Source organism: Microtus oregoni, unplaced genomic scaffold, assembly GCF_018167655.1.
Source record: "Microtus oregoni isolate MIOR12 unplaced genomic scaffold, Mior012 000057F_ref0000458, whole genome shotgun sequence".
NCBI lineage: Eukaryota > Metazoa > Chordata > Mammalia > Rodentia > Cricetidae > Microtus > Microtus oregoni.
The window spans coordinates 1,323,139-1,345,052 of NW_024543833.1; the positions used below are offsets into that span (position 1 = coordinate 1,323,139).

Consider the following 21,914-nt stretch of genomic DNA (forward strand, 5'->3'; position numbering starts at 1 on the left):
GTGTTTCTCTGCAAGCCGGACGGTGCCTTCATCCTCAGTTCTGTCCCCCACCATAGAGTGCCCCACTAGCGCAAGAGGTCGTTGGAGGGCTAAGTCAGTGTAAAAACACTGATCTGTCCAGGCATTTCAGGCGGCATCCCCGGCGTTCCCTCGGTTCCCAGCTCTCCAGGGCCCGCCATCCCAGGAAAGAAAGGCGAACTACATTACCCAGCAGGCTTGCCGCCTCCCTCTTTCCTTTCAAGTCTTTGCACGTGGCCGGAGGGGGAGGCGGGGCCTGAACGTCACTCTCCTACATTCTCTTTCCCTGTGTCAGTACAAGGATCATTTTTTTCCTTCCTCTACTCCCTCCCTCTGCCTGCCCCTCCCTCCCTGTCTCCCCTCCCTCCCTCCCTCCCTTCCCGACTGGGTCGGTCCGCTGGGGTGCCGAATCCCCTCACGGCTGGGACGCGCCAAACTCCCAGCAGGAGTCGGCTCTGTGGAACCTGGTCCCTCCCTTCCCATTCCCTGCCCCCTTCCCCCACCCCCGACGCGGGCTCAGCGCAGCGGCCGGAGGAACCCCCGAGGTGAGCATCCCTTGTCCGCCCTCCTCTTTTAGTCACCTCGGCTTGCGGGTGGATTCGGGGACCCGGGAGGAGGGCAACGTGACGTGCTCTTGATTATAGATAAATCCGGGAAAACTGCTCCGAACAATTCTCCCCCTTCCCCCTTCCAGTGCGTTAGCTAGCCCGGTGTCCGCACCCTTCCACCGTCCCCTCTTCTGGGTCTAGGGGGCATCGCACTCTCGGATCTCGTCCCTTCCCAGGGTTTGTCCTGTGGTGGGCCTCACTCCCCGCGCAGTAGGGACCGTGACACCGGACCTCCGAAACCCAGAAGGGTTCCTGGGGCTGGGGACGCGCGTCTGGAGCCCCACTCGCGTTGGAGCTGCGCGGTGTAGCCGATGTCAAGTGTGCGGGGTTCCGACCCGCCGAGAGGAAGCCCGCGAGAGAGATTCCTCTCCCTTTTGTTTTGGAGCCTCGTTTGCTGCAGCGAGCAGTTGCTCCAGCGCCAGGCAAACTTGCAGCTGTTCCGACCGTGCTCTGCGCCGAGGTCGGAGCGCGACTGGGGAGGCGGCGGCGGGCGCGGCTGCAGCATTCGGGGCTGCGGGAGGGAACCCGTGTGCGTGTTTGTGTGTCCACGCTGCCCTTCCCCGCTGGGCTGACGGATTGTGTCTGTGGTCGCGGCTGTCCCCGCCGGGCTCGGCGATATCTGGATGGCTCTCGTCTAGACAGGCAGCAGACCCCTCCTTTCGTCTCCGGTGAGCCCACGGGCCTCGGAGGGCGCGGCGGCTGGGAGCCTTGGTAGATCCATTGCAGTGGCAGCTTTGGCCATTCTCGCCGCTGTGGCGATTCTGTTGGTTTTAAGAATTAGCATTCCTGTGGCCTCGGAGCAATGGGGTCTGGGGGACAGAAACGCCCTGCAGATCTGGGGTTGACAGGCTCCAAAAAGCCGATTCTTGCTGGCGAGTAACCCGAGGGCTGTGGAATGGGCTGATGAGGGGGGCCTAGCAGGTGACGGTCACAGGCACAGGTTTTAGAGGAAGATGGGGGGCGGTGGCTCGGCTGAGACCAATATCTAGGGGACCCGGAGGACCGCGCGCCCGTTCCTGGATGCCATCTGAGGAGGCGTCCCTAGGACCGGGAGTCGGAACTGGTAATTTATTGGCATTAAAAGACAATTCAGGATTCAAGCCCTTCACTCGGCCTCCTTGGCTCTGGTTTTGCAGAGTTCCCAGGGTAGGGGCCAGGGGGCGTGTGAGCCGAGAAGGGGGCGCGGCATGTAGAGGGGAGGGATCGGTGTCTGTGCCCTGCGTCTCAGCACCAGAAGGGAGGCGTCGCCTCCCCCACCTGTTTGTGTGTGTACACACAGCTTGGTCTTGAAGGGGGCGGCATAGTGGAGAACAGCGTGGGGTGGATGCTTCAAGGGATTGGCCCAGCCATCCCCAAATGGTGTGAGTTGGACTCTCTGTCTTGTATGTGTCCACGCTTGCGTTACTAAGGAATTCTTCCGCTGGCGCCGGGGTAGACCTTAAGGTGGCTTGGGCTCTCCGGATGCGCCCGGGAGTCCCCAGCCCTTTGTGGCCCTCCCTCTACGTTTTCCTCTTTCCCCTGGTCCAGTGACTGACTGGGAGGATCCACCCAAACTCTGGCTTCCCTCCCACCCCAAACCCCGGAGCTGGGACTCAGGATCCTTAACCCTAGTACGGAGGCTACCCATGGTACTCGCGCCTGCCCATTCCCTCAGCTGTCTTCCCCTATCCTGGAGAGAGAATCCACCCCTCTTAGCTCCCAGTTCTTTAGTTAAGGACCAAAGTAGCCACAGCCTAGGCCCTGTCTGCCTCTGCCTGCAGGCCTGTGGGGTTACACGCCACTGTCTGCCCCGCCCGCCCGGCTGTCATTTTTGAAGCACTGAGATTATCCTCCTCTGGCTAGGGGCCCCTGCACCGCCTGGACACCTCGGAAACTGCAGGCTCGGGTGTTGGGAGCCTCCCCAGGTCGAAAGTGACACAGCGTAAGCACCGCCTCTGCTCAGAGGAAGGCGAGGCTGAGCACTGGGAGGAGCAATGGGCTGTCCTGCCGGGTTCCTCTTGCTCAGCGTCGGACCAGGGCCCAAACCTCTGGAATCTCTACTCCCAGCAGCCCTGGGCCATGCAAGGAAATCGCCAGGATTTTCAAACTACTCAAGTATACAGGAACAGATTGCTCTCAACAGACACTAGATAATGTCAGGATCTGCGTCGGCCCGAGGAAAGTCCTCTGAGTGTGTGAAATCGGACTCCACTGACACAGCAGTAGGCTCAGCTGTGTGTCCCGTGCCTGTCCTGGGGAGGACCGTTCTGCTCAGAGGCAATAATTTGTCAGGAGTTCTGGGTATAGTACCATTGAGAGGAGTAGATTTCTAGAATAAGGACATGTGTGTATGAATTTACAGAACAGCTCTCCCCTGCATGTCATTATGTATTACTAAGAGGACCCTGTGAGGTAGGGCAGGACCAATCCCACTGTACAAAGGAGGACACCAAGGCTCAGGAAGTGATGTCACTTGCCTACCGCCTCTCAGTAGGTAAAATGCAGCTTTCCTCCTCTTGTGATTTCTCTTCGTAACCCATAGCTGTTTATTGTTGTTTAAGAAAGGGGCTTTCCTGCTGGGCAGTGGTGGCATACACCATTATTCCCAGGAGGCAGAGGCAGGCAGGTCTCTGTGAGTTCGAGGCCAGCCTGGTCTACAAGAGCTAGTTCCAGGATAGGCTCCAAAGCTACAGTGAAACCCTGTCTCGAAAAACAATAAAATAAAATAAAATAAAAGGGTCTCCCCAGTGTTGCCTGGCCTACCACCACCTCCCAAATTCTGGGATAACAGGTGTGTACCTAGTACCCACAGCTTTTCATTTTAATAGTGAGCATTTTTTTGAGAGTGGGTTCTTGGCACCTCAGGAAATGGCCTGAAAAAGGGGTACATATACTGGTACTTATTCTTTGTCAAAACACTTTGTTGTTGTTGTTGTTTCGAGACAGGATCTCACTGTATTGCCTTGGCCTGCCTCCCTATGTAGACCAGACTGGTCCTGCCTCCAGAGTGCTAAGATTAAAGGTGTATTCCACCCGTGCTTGCATTTAATCAAAATAAATGACAATGAATAATGAAAATGGCTATTATAAACCACAGGCCTTTATCATTCATCTAATAATTTGATGTTGATGAGTACATGCCAGCCGTGACATACCTATTATATGTCAGGATATAGTAAGCACATAGTGTGAACATGCCCTTGTGCATACAGGTGTGTTCATCCAGTCCTTGGTGAATCCAAGATGTGTTGATTTGCGTAGGTTTTTGTTGTTGTTGTTGGTTGTTTTGAGACAGGCTGGCCTAGGTTAGTACAGCCCAGGGTGATCAATCTCAAACTCACAGCAACATTCCTGCTTCAGGTTCCAAGTGCTGCTGAGATTTACTCTTTGCCACTTTCAGTCCATCAAGTTAGTCATGCAACTCCCCTGCCTTCCTGTCTTCCTCTCTAGGGATGGTCAAATCTAGGAAAGAGCAAAGCAATCCCTACCCGTCTGTGCAAGGGCCTCAATGTTCATGCAAAAATGAAGGGTCTCAGACATGACCTTGGAGGGAATTTCAGGTTGACAACCTGGTCAACAAATTTTCTGAACCACCTCTCTGCTCAGAATTGTGTCCTGGGCACCTCCAAGCTTGTGTCTCTTGAAGAACATGCAAGAGAAATTAATACCTGGTCCCTAATATGTGTGGAGCAGTGATTCTCAACCTGTGGGTCACGGCCCACACCTTCTGAGGGTTTGAATAACGTTTTCACAGGAGTCGCCTAAGATCATCAGAAAACACAGATATTTATATTATGACTCATTACAGTAGCAAAGTTACAGTTGTGAAGGAACAGTGAAAGTAATTTTAAGGTTGGGGTGGGGTCACCTCAACATGAGGAACTGTATTAAAGCAGCGTTAGGAAGGTTGAGAACCACTGCTCTAGAGTCTAAAACTGTGTTCCAGCTGTTGTGGTAGATATGGATGTTTTAGTTTCTCAAGTGCTTGTGATGGACCCACATAGGCTACACAGTCCGTGTTGTTTTGGGCACACAGAGACACTACAGCAGGACTAGTTAAGTTACACCACAAAAACAGAGCCCTACGGAGGTACCCAATCATCAGTATTTTATAGTGCTTACCTTGGGACCTCGTCAGTTTCACGTATGTTGGTGGCCAGGTCCACACTGGTGCTCAGTGTCTTAGAGCAAAGGGAGTGGGAAGGGATGGTGGGAAAGGTCCTCATGTCTCTGTTACCTGAACTGCAGGCTGTTTGGAATCTTCCAGGTGGGTCTAGAGCAGTGGTTCTCAACCTGTGGGCCGTGACCTTTTATAGAGTTGGCCGGAAACCTTTGGAAAACACGGTTATCTACATTGCAGTTCATACAGTAGCAAGAGTCCACTTACAAAGTAGCAACAAAATAATTTTAAGGTTGGGGTCACCACTACATGCAGAACTGTATTAAAGGGTCGGAGCTTCAGGAAGGCTGAGAACCTCTGCTCTAGAGCTATGACTGGCCAAAGATAGGCAGCCGATGGAGACTTACCCTGACGCCAACCAGCAGATTACGCTGAACCCAAGGCACTGTGAATATGTTCTTTCTGCCCTATCCCCAGCTCTGATGTGCTGTGACTCAGAGAGAAGCTGTGGTTTTCATCAAGGTCTCGCCAGGCCCTGCAGGGCTTAGAGGGTCTGTGCAGACGTTAGTATGAGGTCTGTGATGTTGGTATGTTGGTATGAAGCCTGCGATGTTAGTATGCTAGTATGTGATGTTAGATTGAGACTCTACAGGGCTTACAAGGTCTATGTAGATGTTAGTATGAGCTCTGTGATGTTAGTATGTTAGTATGTGGTCTGTGATGGTTTTTTTTTTTTTTTCGGGGGGTGGTTTCGAGACAGGGTTTCTCTGTGGTTTTGGAGCCTGTCCTGGAACTAGCTCTTGTAGACCAGGCTGGTCTCGAACTCACAGAGATCCGCCTGCCTCTGCCTCCCGAGTGCTGGGATTAAAGGCGTGCGCCACCACCGCCCGGCCTTGTGATGTTAATATGAGGTGTGTGATATTGGTATGTTAGTATGAGGTCTGTCTATGATATTGGTGTGTTATGTTAGTGTGAGGTCTATGATATTAGTATGTTAATATGAGGTCTGTGATGTTAGTATGTTATATGAGGTGTGATATTGGTATGTTAGTATGAGGTCTGTCTGTGATATTGGTGTGTTAGTATGTAATGTTAGTGTGAGGTCTGTGATGTTAATATGTTAGTCTGTGATTTTTAGCATGAGGTCCTGCAGGGCTTACAAGGTCTGTGTACATGTTAGTATGAGGCTGATTTTTATCTAGTCCCAACTTAACTTGTGTGGTCTCTGTCATCCTCTGGTTTCATTGCTCCTACTCCGACTCTAAGGTAGTAGAAATGCTGATCATAATGGTGGAAGCTGGAGGTGGGTGGTTGGGATGCGCAATCTTGTTTCTCGAGAGACAGGAAGACATACAAACAGACAGGCAAATTATAGTCTCTGAGAAGTCTCCCACAGTGGTGTTTCTGTAGAACTTACCTGATCACGTGTTAGCTGTAGTCTGTAGCCTGAGACGAGCTGTGGTTCAGAACAGGGTGAGAGCAGACCCACCCTGGAGCCAGGCAAACTGGATGGAGAAGCAAACTGCCCGGTCTCCATGCAGAGACCTCAGGGCCTCAAAAGTAAATGGTTTGTTCAGGGTCACAAGGAGCTCTTGGCAGAGTGGGACAGGAAACCTTGGTCTTTCATGCCTTATCCAATTTCTTTCTCATGATCCTCCTGCCTCCACCTCTTCAGCATATTCTACTGGTTTAGGTATATGCCACCACAACTGACCCAATTTCTTTTTACACCAGATACTTGCCAAGATGAAAACAAAAACAAAAAAAGTGGCTCTTTACTTTTCAGTCTGCACACTTTGTCTCCTCTCTTTCCTTTGACGTCCGCTTGGCTGGAGACTGCTCTCCTTCAGGGCTGGCCTTTGTTGCCTTGGATTTTGTCTTAGCATCCAAGAATAACTGAAGGTTTTTGAGGGCTGGGGGCCTTATTTGGTGTGCTGCTTTCTGGCCCTATGGCATGGGCCTAGACGCTGAATGCAACTATGGCCTTGCATTTCCCAAGCTCTTTAACTGAATTAAGCAAGGACAAAGGGGCAGTGGGGCAGAAGAGGATGGGGGTGGGGCTTTACCTGGCTTTATGTGTATTACATCAGTCACCCATGTAGACTTTTCATTTCTGCCTGTAAGGTTGGCTTCATCTCCCCAGCCCATTTATAGGTGAGAGACAAAGTCTCCCTTTTTAGTGACATGCCCAATTCCCAAATAAGGCACGTGGACCCCATATCTCCAGGCTCCACCCCCTCAGTGCACAGTGCTAAGGATGCTTTACCATGTGACATCGTCATTGTTTTGTGAATGGAGACCTGGAACCCTTTAGAGATTTATGCTTTGTATTGGTCATGACCAGCCAGGGAGCTGAACCCCCCCCCCCCCCAGCTCACTAACTCCAGAGAAGGATTGTGACGTAAATAAAAGATGGGAAGCAGTTTCCATAGCAATGATATGTAGAGTAGGACCAGTTTGGGATGGCTTAATGAATGATGTGTATTTGGGAGTAGGTCTAGGTATTGGGTGTGAGGGGCTTCTGGTTGGATAATGACCCAAAAGTGGATACAAGGAAACTGTGTGCCTGGGGTGGGATAGACCAAAGAGGTTTGGTTGACCACCCTGCACTTGGCACAGCCTTCTTCATTGCCACTGGGCTTTGTTTCCAGGCCTGGCCCTGTGTTAGATGTGGGCTCCAGAGGAGGACAGGCAGAGGGCCCTGACTCAAATGTAGCAGGAGAGAAACAAATTGTCACTTTTCACTATGACTTTTCAAGTCCATGATGACATAAGCACCTGCCATCTGGGAGGACTTCCTGAAGGAGGCAGCTCAAACACTGACTATTAAGGAAAGAAAGGAACTAGCCAGTGGAGACCAGAAAAAGGCCTTCCGTGAGAATGAACTGCAGGCGCAAAGGGGCGGAGGCTGGAGCAACTGACTCCAGGAAGGACTGTGAACTCAAGGACTCAGCTGAGTTGGGGGACCGGCTGTGTGACCATTGCTCCTCCAGGATGGGAAAGGGGGCTTTCACAGGGTGGCCTTCCGGTTGCCGGAGTCACAGTGTTTGTGTCATAGGGAGGAGATCTGCAACCAGGCTGGGCACTGAGGATAAGTCAAGGGCCACCTGGAGGGTCCTGCCTATTGTCTGCTCCTCTTGGCTTGCTCCACCTGCTTTTTTTTATAGTGCCCAGGACCACAAGTCCAGGGATGGTTCTACCCAAAAAATAGCTGGGCCCTCCCACATCAGTTGTCAGTCAAGCTAATGAACCACAGCCGGTCTGGTGTGGACTTCTCCATTGAGGTTCCCTTTCCCCAGATGATTCTAGCTTCTGTCAAGTTGACATAAAACCAGACAGTGTACATGTTAAGCAGATTTGGGAAGCATGGCCTGTGGTTATTGTTTGCATTTAAGGGGAACACACACACACACACACACACACACACACACCCTGGCTTCTGGCCACACTAACTGACTGTGAATGGCAGCCCATGTATGTGTTGGAATAGGTCTGCTGAGGTAGAGTGAGGGAATAGAGACCAGTGACAAGTTCAGTGTCATCGGCTTTGGATCAGAATCCCAGCTGGTACAATACTGGATGAAGAAGGGGAAACAGGAGCCACTGTGCTGAGAGTGAGGAGTTATCTCTGAGGATATGGGGGACCTGGACCCTGGCAGGGCTGCTGTAGACAATAGAGCAGACCTCTTCCTCCCATTGTCAGAGAATCCTTTGTCACACAGGGCTGCTGGCTCCTTAGGGAAGCCAGGCAGGGATGCTGTGTCATGCTGGAGGCCCAGCTGGCAGAATCCGGCTGCAGCTTCAGCTGGATGCCTTAGAGTGAGTTAGGCGAGAGGCCCTTCTGTCTTCTAACATCCACAGAGAATGGAGCCCTGTCCCAGACCCTTGAGCAGGGCAACTGCTTCCAGGAGCAGGTGGTGCGCTTGCGCTTGAGGTAAGATGGGGACACACAGAAGCCGCTGAAGCCAGGAGAGTAGAATGTAAGCTAAGTAACAGAGCACAGCGGAGATCCCCGTTTCCTTCATCCGTCACTGTACTGCTGTTGGGGCCAGCCCAGCCTTCTCTTGTTTGGTCCTACAAGACCCGAAACTACACGCAGGAGGTGTTGGTCTCCCATGAATCTTTGCAGGGTCGTGGCCTGTGTCTGGGATCGAAGGTCAGCCAAAGAAGGCATCTCTGCACAGGTGCTAAGGGGGCACCCCAGTACTGACTTAGGCACTTTCCGTACCACAGTGGAATACCCCTGGAAGCCTTCCAGCTACGGAGTGCCTGGAGATGCTGCAGAAGATGCAGCGGCAGCCTTTCTAAGAACAGCCTGGCTCACGGAATAACAGGGAAGCCCTGCCCCAGATGAGATGTGGGGGTGTGCTTTGGCGGGACTGTGGTTGAAGGATAGCTACCTGGGTTCAGAACCCCAGGGCCCGAACCCTTATAATGCCTCCTCCAGGACCCTGCCTCTAGTAGGCCTAGAGAAATTTGCCTGCTTGGAGAAAGCATAGGCTAAATACCCCCCCCCCCCCCATAATGGGTGGTACTGGGCTATTCAGGTTTGAAGTTGGAAGAAAAATACTTCCGGGCAGTTGGAAGCCCCGGACCTATCACAGCTTTGGATGTCCCTCTGTTATTTTATCCTGAGGGCTCCAAAGAAGAAATTAGCTCACAGTCTTGGGGCAAGATCCTCCCCACTGTTGGTCGAGGCTCTAAGGACCTAGAGAAGTACTGTTAATTTAAATCTCTTCTCAGAGTCCAAACCCAGCTTCCTGCCCAGAGCAGTGTGGATGAGTGAGCCAAGGGGAGGAAAGGCAGGCAGAAGGGCTCTGAGTAGGAAGGACCTAGAGAACCTAGAGGGCCTTGAAGACAGCTGCACTGGGGTGGAGGCACATGCATGGTGTGGAGAACTGTCCCTACTTCAGCTTAGGTATTAGGAAAGGTCTGTACGTGATGTGTGTGAGTTCCTGGGTTCAATCCCCAGTACTGCAGGGGAAAAAAAAGGAAGTAACATATTTGTAAATGAGTCTCATATGTCTACAAAACCCAGAGCCTTCCCTCACACAGCTTGCTCATACCAAATCCTTACAATGTGTTGTCGTTCCAGACTGCTGTTTAGGGCATGCAAGAATTCCCATGGTCATTTCTTCTCCAGACCACATTTTATCATGTCCTTCCCTATGCCCAATGATACAGTTTCAAACTTGGGGAGACCCCTGGGGTCAGCTGGCTGGCCTTTGATCTGCTTGGGAATGCAGGTCCGAGCTACACCTAGCCCCCCTGTGAGGCCATATTCCACCTATGGGAAGCTTCCGCTGCCACTGGCCACTTCTGTCTAGAGTCCCTGAAGCCACAGTGACACATGGCTTCTAGTCCTTTCACCATCTTATTTCTGCTGGAATGGCCTCTGTTAGCCGAGCAAAGACTGAGAGTCCAGCCAGTCTCTGTCTTCATTGATTTGATGCACAGAGGGCTTGTAAGGACAGACACTGAGCAAAGCCGGCTGCACAGGCGCTGTCTGTGAGACATAAGTTTTTTTTCTTTTAAATTTTTGTTTGATTTTATTCCTGGTTTCTGAAACAGGGTCTAGATATATAGCTCAGGCTCACCCTAAACTCTGTATGTAGTCCATAGTGTCTTATATCCAAACTTGTGATCCTCCTGTCTCAGCCTTCCAGGTACTGGGAGTATAGGTATGAGCCATTATGGCTGGCTTGATATAGACGCTCTGAGCTACTTTGGCACAATACTTTTTAGACAGTCACGAGAGATGCCTAGAACATGCTTTTGCTTGTGAAGTAGCTTGGGAGCCACATACACAGGGCTGGGTTCAGTGACTGACTGTTGTGTGCCAGGCTCAGCGCTGGACACTTGGGTATGTGCTTCACAGAATGAATCTAACTTCTGTGACGGAGACTGCTGGGGGCAGAGACATGGACATGCCTGACTATAATGGTGGCCACAGAACTCAGAAGTTCTTCAGAAGGAATGTGTGTGGGGCGAGGTGGATGCTGCCTCTGTGATGCCATTATAGGGAATCCCTTAGGATAGGCATCCCCATGCTTCCACCTCTTAGGGACATACAGGCCTTTGCCATGATCTTGGGGGAGTTTGCTGTGAGTTTGAGCCATGAGATTCAGACAGCGGCCTGGTGCTGAATTCTCATCCTAGCCTGTACCCAACAGGACGGTGTTCACAGTGTGATTTTTTTGGGGGGGCACATGTATTATTTGTTGTGTCTGGCTACAGCACCCAGGCTCTCCTATAAGCAGAAACATCAGCTCTTCCTCTTTGCCAAGCAGGGTGACTAGCATCTCTGGCTTACATATCCACTGGCTCATGTCAGCTGTGGAGAACCTTGACCCCTCCTGTGCTGAGCTTGGCCAGGGTGGGTCAGCTCTGCCAGTTTCTGCTAGACTCCTTGCTGTGCTGACAGCCAGTGGTGATGGTCAGAGATTCTGGAAGCACACCCAGGTACCCCGCTCCTTCCTGTGAACGTCGTTTTGCCCACATGCCACTGGTTCTCCTTAATCGTTTTATCCTAAGGCAGCATTTGGTCCAGGTTAACCGTCATCTGGCACTGGCCAGGCTGTGGGAAGGATGGGATGAAATCGGCAGCCCTAAAAGAGTCTCTGGTCAGAATAGTGCCTGGAAGAGGCTCTGTGGGTCCCCCACTTTTGAAGAGAACAAGAATCACTGGTCATGTTGCTCAAATGGATGGGGTTCTCTGAAAGTCTTCCTGGAATCATTAATCCCGTGGCCTCTCTGGGAGTCAGGGTCTTCATAGAGGGCACTGGGCTACCTCCTTATGTAGCACAATTGGCATCTGTATAAGAAGGGTACTTGGGCTGGGTGCAGAGGTGCACACATGTAATCCTAGCATTGAAGAGTCTGGTGCAGGAGGATTACTGGGATACTTAGCAATACCTTATCTGGGAAGGAAAACAGAAAACGAACTCATGGGCTGCAGATAGAAATAAACAGTGCCCTGGGTTTTATGCCTTGTACCCCCAAAACAAGGCCCAAGTAGATTAGAGCAGAGTTAACAGACTGGAGGGTCACCAGGTACAGCAACAGTTTAAGGGGTTACCAAAGGAGGACATGCAAACCTAAAGAGAAAGCCTTCAAGAGAAGCCAGCTGTACTGATTCGTGGTTCTGGACTTCTACCTCCAGCACTGTGTGCCTTGACTTTTTGTCGCTTCAAGCCTTAGTGTGCCCCACGACACGGACATGCACATATGGTCAGTCCCCTGAGCATGTGGACCAGTGAGTCTACCTCATATTGGCTCTTACAAGAGGCCAGGCGGGTACCAGTAAGAGTTTCTGGGTAGCCCAGAAGAGGGGTGGGTTTGTTCTGAAGCCCTTAGAAAGCCCAGTGAGCACTTGTTAAAAACCAAACACTTGTTGGATTGCTAGTGTAAGAGCACATAGTGGGTGCTTTGTAGATACTGATTAGCCTTCCAAACCTAGATTTTATGCATGAAACAATGAGGGCACAGAGAGGGTTTGCCTTAGGTTGCATGGCTAGGAAGTAGCAGAGCAAATTTCAGGTCAGCTTTACCTCACACACAGGGACTAAGTGGTTATTCCAAGGCCACCCACGGTGTTCTGGGAAAGTTTGTCACTGGTAGTCTGAGTGAGCAGGTCACTCCTGTCTATGTGTTTTCTTCTTGGTGACTCCAAGACTTAGATGAAATTACGTCTCGGGTGCCTGCACCCTCTCATTCTGAGGTTCCCTTCATTATTTAGAGTTGCCCACAGTGGGACTGGCATGGAGAAAGAAGGGTCCCTGATCTTTTTTTTTCCTTTTTTCATTTACTGTCCCTAAGGCTGCAGCTCCAGGTCCACCTGGGCTGGCTGGCTGAGGGTGACAGCCTCTCATTCCCTGGGAGGAGATGCATTCTTTCAGCAGTAGAGCTAATACCACACCACATCAAGCTTCTCAGATCCTGTGAGGAGGGTGCAGGCGCCCACAGAAGCACACAGTCAGCTGGGGGCTGTTGAAGCCTTGGGAAGCTGACCAGGCGTCGGCTTGAGAGCCGCATTCTTACCCACTCTGCTTCCCTGTCCTTAGCCCCATGTAGGCAGCAGCAGAGGGCCAAGTAAGGAAGTGGCTGTCTGAAGTTCCAAGGACACAGATGGGAAGAGGGCCATCGGAGCAGATGGGAATGTAGCTGTCAACCTCTGTCTGGCAGGCCAGCACCGAGCATATCACTGGAGGAGGCTGACTTTGCTCACCACACTGGAGACAGGCTTGCTTAATGGATCCGTAATAGATATAGGGAAAGTGCCCAGTTCCTGGTGGCCTGCTGTGACCTCATTGCTTCTCTAATTCTGGTATTAGGACATTTGGGTGGAGGCGACAGACTCCTATGCCCTCCCTTCTGTTGTCACTGCTCCCAGGGATCACAACTCCTGTTCTTGTGGGGTGCCCGGGAGGCTGGCAGGACTCATGCAGGGCTCTTTAAAAATGACCCAGTGACCTAGCGAAGATCAGGCACTGAGTCATCCTGTCAGTCGTGCCCGGAAACAGGGTCATCTCCCAGGCTGAGACAAGGATCCCACCAATTCGGATTTACCAAAAGCACTAGAATGGGTGGAAAACAACTTCACGGAGTAGCAGGATGGACCCGGGGTCTGGACCTCACTGAAGATGGGGTCCTTGTCGTGTGTCCCCAGATTCTCCCTCCTAGCATTGTGGGTAGTCTCATATAATTGCGAACTATCTAAGGGTCCCTTCTCCACCCTCCTTTCAATATTGGAGATGGAAGAGCCTGGTACTTTGATGTAATCCTGGTTCTTCAAGTTGGGCGTGGCCTGAGGGGTTTGGTATTCAGCAGGTGGATACCTGGATACTTCTCAGGACAGGAGGCATGCTGCTTTATGCCCTGTGGCCTAAGGGCCGCAATGTGCCTCCCACCCCTGGCTGGGATCTCAGAGCCCATTTTCCAGGCTACTGAGTCTGCTGGAGCATCTAGGCTTTTCCTCAAGGTAAACACTGTTCTTCAAGGTCTCTCTTGATTGGATGCTCAGTATCTATCCAGACTTCCCTTCCCCGTTCATCCCTACCCCTCCACCTCCTGAAATGGGAGCCAGGACGGGAGAGCGCTCTGGGTATGATGTGAACAGTACAGACGCAAGCCTTAGTCAGCTTCCTCTGTCTAGACATTGTACAGCTTCTAATGTGGCCTGGGACAGGCTGTTTCCAGGTTTAGCTTCTAGATAGGGCGATTCCCACCCCACCCTCCTTGTCAGAATAATCTGGGGTAAAGATCTATTTTCCTAGCCTGGGCTTCATCCAGCCTTGGTGGTAGTCAAAGCCACCTCTGCCCAGATTCATTCAAATGGTCCTGGAAGGCAAGAATCTGATGCAAAAGCAGTGAGATATTTTTAGATTTATTTATTTTTTGCGTATTCGTGTATATTGCGTGCCCATGGAGGTCAGGAGAGGAGGTCAGATGCCCTGGAACTGAGTTCCATTTGATTATAATCCACTGTATGTGTCCTAGGAACTGAATCCAGGTCCTCTGCAAGAGCGGTAAGTGCTCTTAACTGTTGAGCCGTCTCTCTAGGCCCAGAGACACATTTTGTGTTTGTTTTGTTTTGTGGCAGGGTCTCAATACATAGTCCAGGCTGGCCTTCTGTCTCATCCCCTTGACTACTGGGATTAAGACACAAACTACTAGGTCTTTGAGGTTCTTAAGAGATGATTCACCAGGCCTGGGAAAGCTAGGGGCCTTGCCTGGGGACATGTGACTGCCCCTTGCTTTAGGACCTGGCCCCTCTAGCTTAGGATCATGGCTGTGGCGTCTCAGGCTCTTCACCCCCCCCCCCCCCCCCCCCCCCCGCTTTTACTCTCCTCACATTGCATTGAGCTCTGCTCAGTTTGCAGAGGCCCTGTGATGTGGAGGGACAGGTGATGTGATGAAGAGTCCTGATTGTGGATGCCACTGGCTTGGGAGACGCCTGGGTGGCTAATGACAGGCAGACATGAGTGTTTCTGTCAGGCCCGTCTCCGAGCCCATTAGATCATGGGGCTCTGACCTCATGCATGTTTAATCTCCTGATGGATCCACAATGCGCAGAGACCGCTGGAGGCAGAGAGAAGCGGAAGGTGAGGCTGGCTTGAAGAAATGCTCCCTGGGGGTGTCTTAGAGTGCTGTTCCTTTCCCCGGTACCATCCAGTCTTCACTCTGCTTTGTTGCGTGGAATGGAACTCTGCTCCAACACAGTCCCCCTGCCATGACGGAATGCCAGTCACTCCTGGAGAGGGAACAAAATAAGTCTTTCTTCCCTCACACTGTTCATGGCCAGTATTTTGTCATAAGTAAGTAACAAGCTCAATGACTTCCTAGCTGAGCAGTAGTCAAGGGGGCACCTTTCAGATAAACACAACACGGTCTCTTGGCACGTGGCCCTGTGGAAGTCTCTGGGGCTTGAGCAAGTGGGTGGGGGTGAGCTCAGTTTGGAATGAAGTAGGGAGGGGAATGTAGGACAAAGGAAAGGCAGACCCTGCCCTATCTCAGGAACCATTAGCTAGCTGGAAGCATGCTGTGAACTCAGTGAGGGCCTGCCTTGGTTGCCCTTCTGCAGAGGCGGCAGGCACGGGGCTTCTAGCTCTTCAGGTCTCTGCACTTCTGAAAGCTTCAGCATAGACCCGTCTCTCTGTTTCTGAATACTGCTCGTCTCCCCAGAACTTACCCCGTCTGTCCTCAGCTGTCTGTCCTGCCAACCATGCAGAGCGGTGGAACTGTGGGAGGTGTGTGTGTGTGTGTGTGTGTGTGTGTGTATGGGGGGGTGTTCCTCATTGTCCCAGCATCAGGAACATGGAGGTGCTGAGAAGTTTGGTTTCTAGGCTTCCTGCTTCTTGGTGCCGCGCGCGTGCGCGCGCGCACACACACACACACACACACACACACACTCCGAAGGAAGGAAGCAGCTCCTGTGTCTGCTGTTACGAGGACACAGCCTCCGTTGAGGCCTTATGCCTTTGGTCTCCCTTGACCTTCATTAATTCCTTAAAGCCCCCTTCTCCTGATGCAGTCACATTGGGGGTCAGGCCTCCAACAGATGAATTGGGAAGGAATATAATTAATCTATAACTAGTTCCATCCAGTGAGCCTTTCTTATGACTTAAAGAAATGCATTCATAGAGCTGGCAGAACAGGGTGATTTTAGTTGACTATATAGGAACAGGTAAGACATTTCATGCCTCATATTTGTTTAGCTGTGCATCAAAGAGAAACTAAAATTGCAGGTGGTACAAGCCTGTAATCCTGGCACTTGGGAAGAAGAAGAGGTGGTGGCAAGAGGTTCAGGAACTCAAGGCTAGCTTTGGCTGCATAGTTCCAGGCCAGCCAGAGCTATAGTATAAACAAGCAGTGAGGGTGTAGCTCAGTGGTAGAGTGCTTGCCTAGCATGTGTGAGCTATAATATAATATAGCATGTGTGAGCTAATAATATAACCACTGAGAATATAGCGTGGTGGTAGAGTGCTTGCATGACCTGTAATATAACTATACAATCATCACTCAGAGTGTAGTTCCGTGTGAGCTATACTATAACTATACTATAACCTCTGAGAGTGTAGTTCCGTGGCAGCGTGCTTGCCTGGCGTGTGTGACACTCTGGCTTGTCTCATTGTGCCTTCTTCACTGGATACTTGGGTTTCTTCACAACATGGCAGGTGGGTTCCAAAAGTGAATGGACCAAGAAATGAAAGAGTGGCTGCCAGTGAGTTATGGCCCAGTCCAAACACTGGCTGAGTGTGCCAACTTGTGCTATTTGGTCAGGAGTCCATATTCAAGGGGGCGGATGGGGGCTTTGAAGAATTGGAGACCATGGTTTAATCATACAATTGGTCTCACCCTTCCTCTTCAGAGGTCTTCATGGAAGTCTAAATTCACTGCCTACTTGTTGTCTTTTGTGGAGGGACAAAAAAGAAATGTGTGTAAAGATTGGTCTATTGCATTCTTTGTTGTTTTGTTTTGTTTTTCGAGACAGGGTTTCTCAGTAGTTTTGGAACCTGTCATGGAACTAGCTCTGTAGGCCAGGCTGATCTTGAACTCACAGAGATCTGCCTGCCTCTGGCCTCTAAAGTGCTGGGATTAAAGGCATGCGGGGCAAAAAAAAAAAAAAGATTGGTTGGAGGCATAAGTCACAAACAATGCCACACCAGTTTGGAATTATGATTAATAGGGTGATATTTATTTAAAGGGGAAAAAACTTACAGATAACCATCCCAGACAACAGCCCTCTGCGCAATCAGGAAGGAGTCTAGTCGCCAGAAACGGAGCAGGAAGCAAAGAGAGAGAGAAGGGAAGTAGCCGCTTTTTTAAAGGGAGAGAGACCACTCCCCAATGGGCTGGTATCTCAGCGGCTATAGGCTGGAGGAGCGGAAGGACCTCCCACAACACCTCCCCCTTTTGTTTAAGTAAGAGAGTTCTAAACCTACTACGAAATTATTTACAATAAGTACAAATATCCTATTCTAACTAGCTTAGGTCTTGTATAATAAATAACTTGACCAAGTCATGAGAGAAAAGTAACTACATTTATATAGTCTTCAACCCCATCGAAGATCTGAGAAGGGAAATAATGTTACCTGGGTAATTAGGAAGTTCAGTAAAACAACTTCCAAAACATGCAACAAATCACAGAGACAACTAGCTACCTGGGCAATCACCCAAAGTCACATTAGCAGCGTTGAAGCAACCAACTTTGGCTAAAGCCTAACATAACTGACATACCATTTTCAAAGGCAAGCAACTTTTCAAAACTATCTTACCCTGTCTTGGCAGGATATGACAGTCCTGTTTTATCCATTGATGCACACTCTGTATCTCTGTCAGTGGTTGAGGTATGAGCATTTCTTTGCCCAAAGGCCAGTTCTGCCAAAAAGAAAAGCTCCAGGTGGAGTGTCTTTGGTGCTCAACATTCTCTCGGGAATAGAGCGGTGTTGCTAGGAGCAATTGTGTCTCACTACCACAAAACTCTGAGTTAGATTAAAGGCCATTTTCTACAGCTCTTTGAAGAGGTTGAAGATTATCTATCTATACTGAGTATAATCTCTATATATCTAAAGAACCTGATTAGTCTAATTATAAATGACAAACTTAGATGACTATTAATCTATATAATTCTCAATATCTATCTAACTTAAAGACTAAGACAATAAACGACTGTGAAACAAATGAGGACAATGACCTCCAAATATAAACAATGTACAAATATACATTGCAGTATGATAAATATATATCAATACACAAACAATATATAAGTATCTTAATCAGAGGTAGAAATGTACACTGCAATATGGTAAATATATACAATATATATATATTAATACAATATATGTCAATTCATAAAAAATATTTTAAACAGAGGTAGAAACATGCATACATACAATAGTCAATATAATTTAACATTGTATCAATATACAAGAATTGATACCAATATATTTGTCTAAAAACAGTAACTCACAATTACAAATCTATTATCCCATCATCTCTCTTTTTTTTTCAAAATGATCCCTGAGCTTATAAAATTCCTCCCTCAACCGTATACTAATTATAATCAACCCCTAAATGATGTCCCTAAACCCAAGGGCAAACTTTACTGGGAGAGGGGACGTCGTCCTCTAGAATTACTTCCAGCTGTCATGGGGGCGACGTTCTTTCTGGGGGATCCTGTGAAAGTAAAATGATGGTTAAATTTCAAGATCAATGTCTTTTAAAATTACAAATAGTCTCTGAGTATTTTGTGAAGGTCTGGCCAGAATGTTGTACAAGATGTGCACCATTTCAGCTAACCAAGTTGGGATCGTCTTGTGCAGCTGGTATCCAAAACAGGTCTTGTAGTAGCGCTATCAGTATCATGACGTCATATCAACCAGGTAGAGTTGTTGTTGTGGGGCCCCATCTTCTTCCTGGAAACTTCAAATGTCACTTCAGGAAAAACTCATTGTTCATTGTGAAAAACTTAAACATTAATCATATAGACATATATAGACATATATATATATATATTCACTGAAAGACATGATAGATATATTCAATGAAAAGTATGATAGATATGAAGAAGAGCAAAGATGTTTTTTTAAACTCATATTTCTTTCTGTCCCATATCATGGCTCTTGACATGAGACAGAAACTCCAGAAACTCTGGGTTTTTCTCTTACTAACAGGCTTGGAATTGGAGAGGGACTGAGCCAGAGTCCAACTTCAAAACCAGCTTTATAAATTTAGAAATATGGTTTAATATATTTTACTTACACAACCCATTCAGTTTTTTTGATACTTCCTATTGGGCAGGTATTTTTCCATCTGTCAGTATCCAAACATCCAGGGTCCCTTGAATTTTTCAAAGATGAGTGTTTTCCTGTGGAGATAAGAACAGAACCCTGCCCCCATTCTATATGTTTTTCTTACCACCTGTATGAATATCATCATTGTGGATGAGTTTTCATTTCTCCTTTCCAAGAGGTTTATCCTCTTCAAATCCAAACTTTATTAATTTTGATGGTATCCATAATTTTTCTTCTCCTTTGGAAACAAGAGCAAAACCCCTTCCCCAACGTAGCACATCTCCTGGCTTCCATATATAGCCAATATTGCCATAAATTTATGGGGCCGTGACCTGCTACAGCAATGGAATACCCAGATTAACATTCCTGTAGTTCCAGGAACTCATAATTCTGGGAAAGATATGATGAGGTATTATGGAAAAAGGTCACCAGCCATTCAGGCTGTACAAGAACATACAACAAATACCAAACCTTTAGAGGTACCAACAGCCCTACCTTTAAAATGGCTAACTGAGAAGCCAATATGGATCAAACAGTGGCCTCTAGCTGAAGATAAATTACAGGCATTGGAACAGCTGGTGCAAGACCAACTAGATGCTCACCATATTGAAGAATCAACCAGCCCTTGGAATTCTCCTGTGTTTGTTGTAAAAAAGAAATCTGGTAAATGGAGAATGGTGACAGATTTAAGAGCTGTCAACAACGTAATTCAACTTATGGGCCCACTACAATCTGGAATTCCTTTGCCTTCTCTGTTACCAAAAGGATGGCCTCTTATAGTTATTGATTTGAAAGATTGTTTTTTCACTATACCGTTACAAGAAAAGGATAGAGAAAAATTTGCCTTCACAGTGCCTACTTATAATAATTCTCAGCCTAATAGGAGAAATCAATGGACTATCCTCCCACAGGGTATGCTCAATAGTCCTACATTGTGCCAATATTTTGTAAGTAAACCATTGGAAATAATTTGTAAACAATTCCCCAAGTCCATAATTTATCATTACATGGATGACATCTTGTTATCTGATTCAAATAAAGATACTTTAGAAAGGATGTTTGAAGAAGTAAAGAAAGTCTTGCCTAGGTGGGGATTACAAATTGCCCCTGAAAAGATTCAAAGAGGAAATTCTATTAATTACCTAGGTTACAGAATAGGGTTAGAGAAAATTAAAACACAAAAGGCACAAATTAGGAGAGACCGGTTAAAGACTCTTAATGATTTCCAAAGGTTGTTAGGAGACATTTCCAGTCTACCACCAGCTGTTGGGATAACACCTGATCTAATAGTTCATTTAAACAAAACCTTAGATGGTGATAAAGATTTTAATAGTCCAAGAAAACTTGGGAGTTAGCGGGAAGAGGATCAGGAGCTAAAGGACATTGTCAGCTGTATATTAAGCTAAACTTGATCTTGAACTTGAATACTAACTAAATTGATTGACCTGCTTGAGGCCTTGTCTCAAAAAACCAAGCAAACAAATAGATTTCATCTGTACTGAACACATGCAGATTTTTTCTTGTTATTCCTTATATAATATAATATAGCAACTATTCGTACCATATTTATATTGTGCTTGGCATGTTAAGTAATGTAGATTTGAGTCTGGGTACATGGGAGAGAATATGTAGATTATATGTAAATACTGTGCCTTGTATTAGAGACTTGAGCATCTGGGTGCTAGAACCTATGATCCACCATCCCTCATAGCTACCAAAAGCCTGAATGTTTGTCAAACTTAGTTTTAGTGAGAAAGTTCTTCAAACATATTTAAAAAAATTTTTTAATAATAGACACAATCCATATACTACTTACCATATGCGTTATTACAAGAGTTTCAACATTGCTGACTTACTTAACCCTCAAGGAAACACAAGGAGGCAAGTGGAAGCACCATACTCACGTTTTAGAGAAGAGAATAAGGAAGTTGAGTTTACAGAGAGGTTGAGTAAATTGCCTAAGGTCGCATAGCTCCTAAGAAGCAATGATCTGTCTCCAGATCTCCCCTCCTGTCCACACCATGCTGTTCCTCCCTGGTGGCCTTTCTGAGCCTGGATAGCTGAGTAGAACTGAGGTGGCTTGGCCAGCATCTTGTTCTCCCTTTAATCCTTCCACCAGTGCCCCTGCCCCAGGGTCTCAGGATCCTAAGAGACAATTTTCACAGGCACAGAACCTTAAAGACCTTCAGACCGCTGGTGGAAAAATGCTGAGGAATGTACATAAGAAAATATAAAGCCTCGTATTTATTTAAAACAAGCAGCTGGGCTTGGTGGCACAGACCTGTAACCCCCACACATGGGAAGAGGGTGGTGAAGAAGAAGGAGAGGAGGAAAAGGAGGAGGGGGAGGGAGGAAGAGAAGGAAGGATAAATTCTAGTACATATAAGCTCTTTAGAATTCTAGTGCATAAACTCTGCCCTAACCCCTGCTGGGCTGCTGTAACAGAATTCTCCAGGCTGGGTTGTGTATAAACAATTAGAGTTAATTTAGCTTTCAAGTTGGAGGATGGGGTATGTGAGATCCAGGAGCTACATCCAGTGGGTGCCTTCTGCTGTGTCCTAAGTTGACTGACCTCTCGGAGCTAAGTCTTTTTTAGGTCTGTATTGATCTCTTTATAAAGGCGGAACACTGTGACCTCCTACCCTCCTCCTATCAGGCCCCGCCTTCTAGTGCCAGCTTTTGGAGGACACATTTAGATCAGAACATTCTTCTGTGGGAATAAGGATGCCAGATAAATAGGCTTTCTAGTGGTCGTTGTGCCCAAGAAATGAAACCAGAAAGCAAGGTGTCTTTTCTATAACCTTTCTATGGCTACACTGACGTTAGACCAATCTGTTTGGAGCCAGTTCCCTGGACCAGAGGGTCTCAAACTCTGGTGACAGATATAAGCTAACC

At 48.2% G+C, this 21,914-nt stretch overlaps 1 protein-coding gene across 4 annotated transcripts in view; it reads left to right on the forward strand.

Moving 5' to 3' along the window:
• The first annotated feature begins 370 nt into the window (after positions 1–370).
• Ctif (cap binding complex dependent translation initiation factor) overlaps positions 371–21,914 on the forward strand; it is a 246,632-nt gene continuing 225,088 nt past the window's right edge. For all 4 annotated transcript variants that reach the window (XM_041639225.1, XM_041639224.1, XM_041639227.1 and 1 more), the window contains exon 1: positions 371–563. The gene's annotated coding sequence lies outside the window, so the exon portion shown is untranslated. The remainder of the gene's footprint in view (positions 564–21,914) is intronic.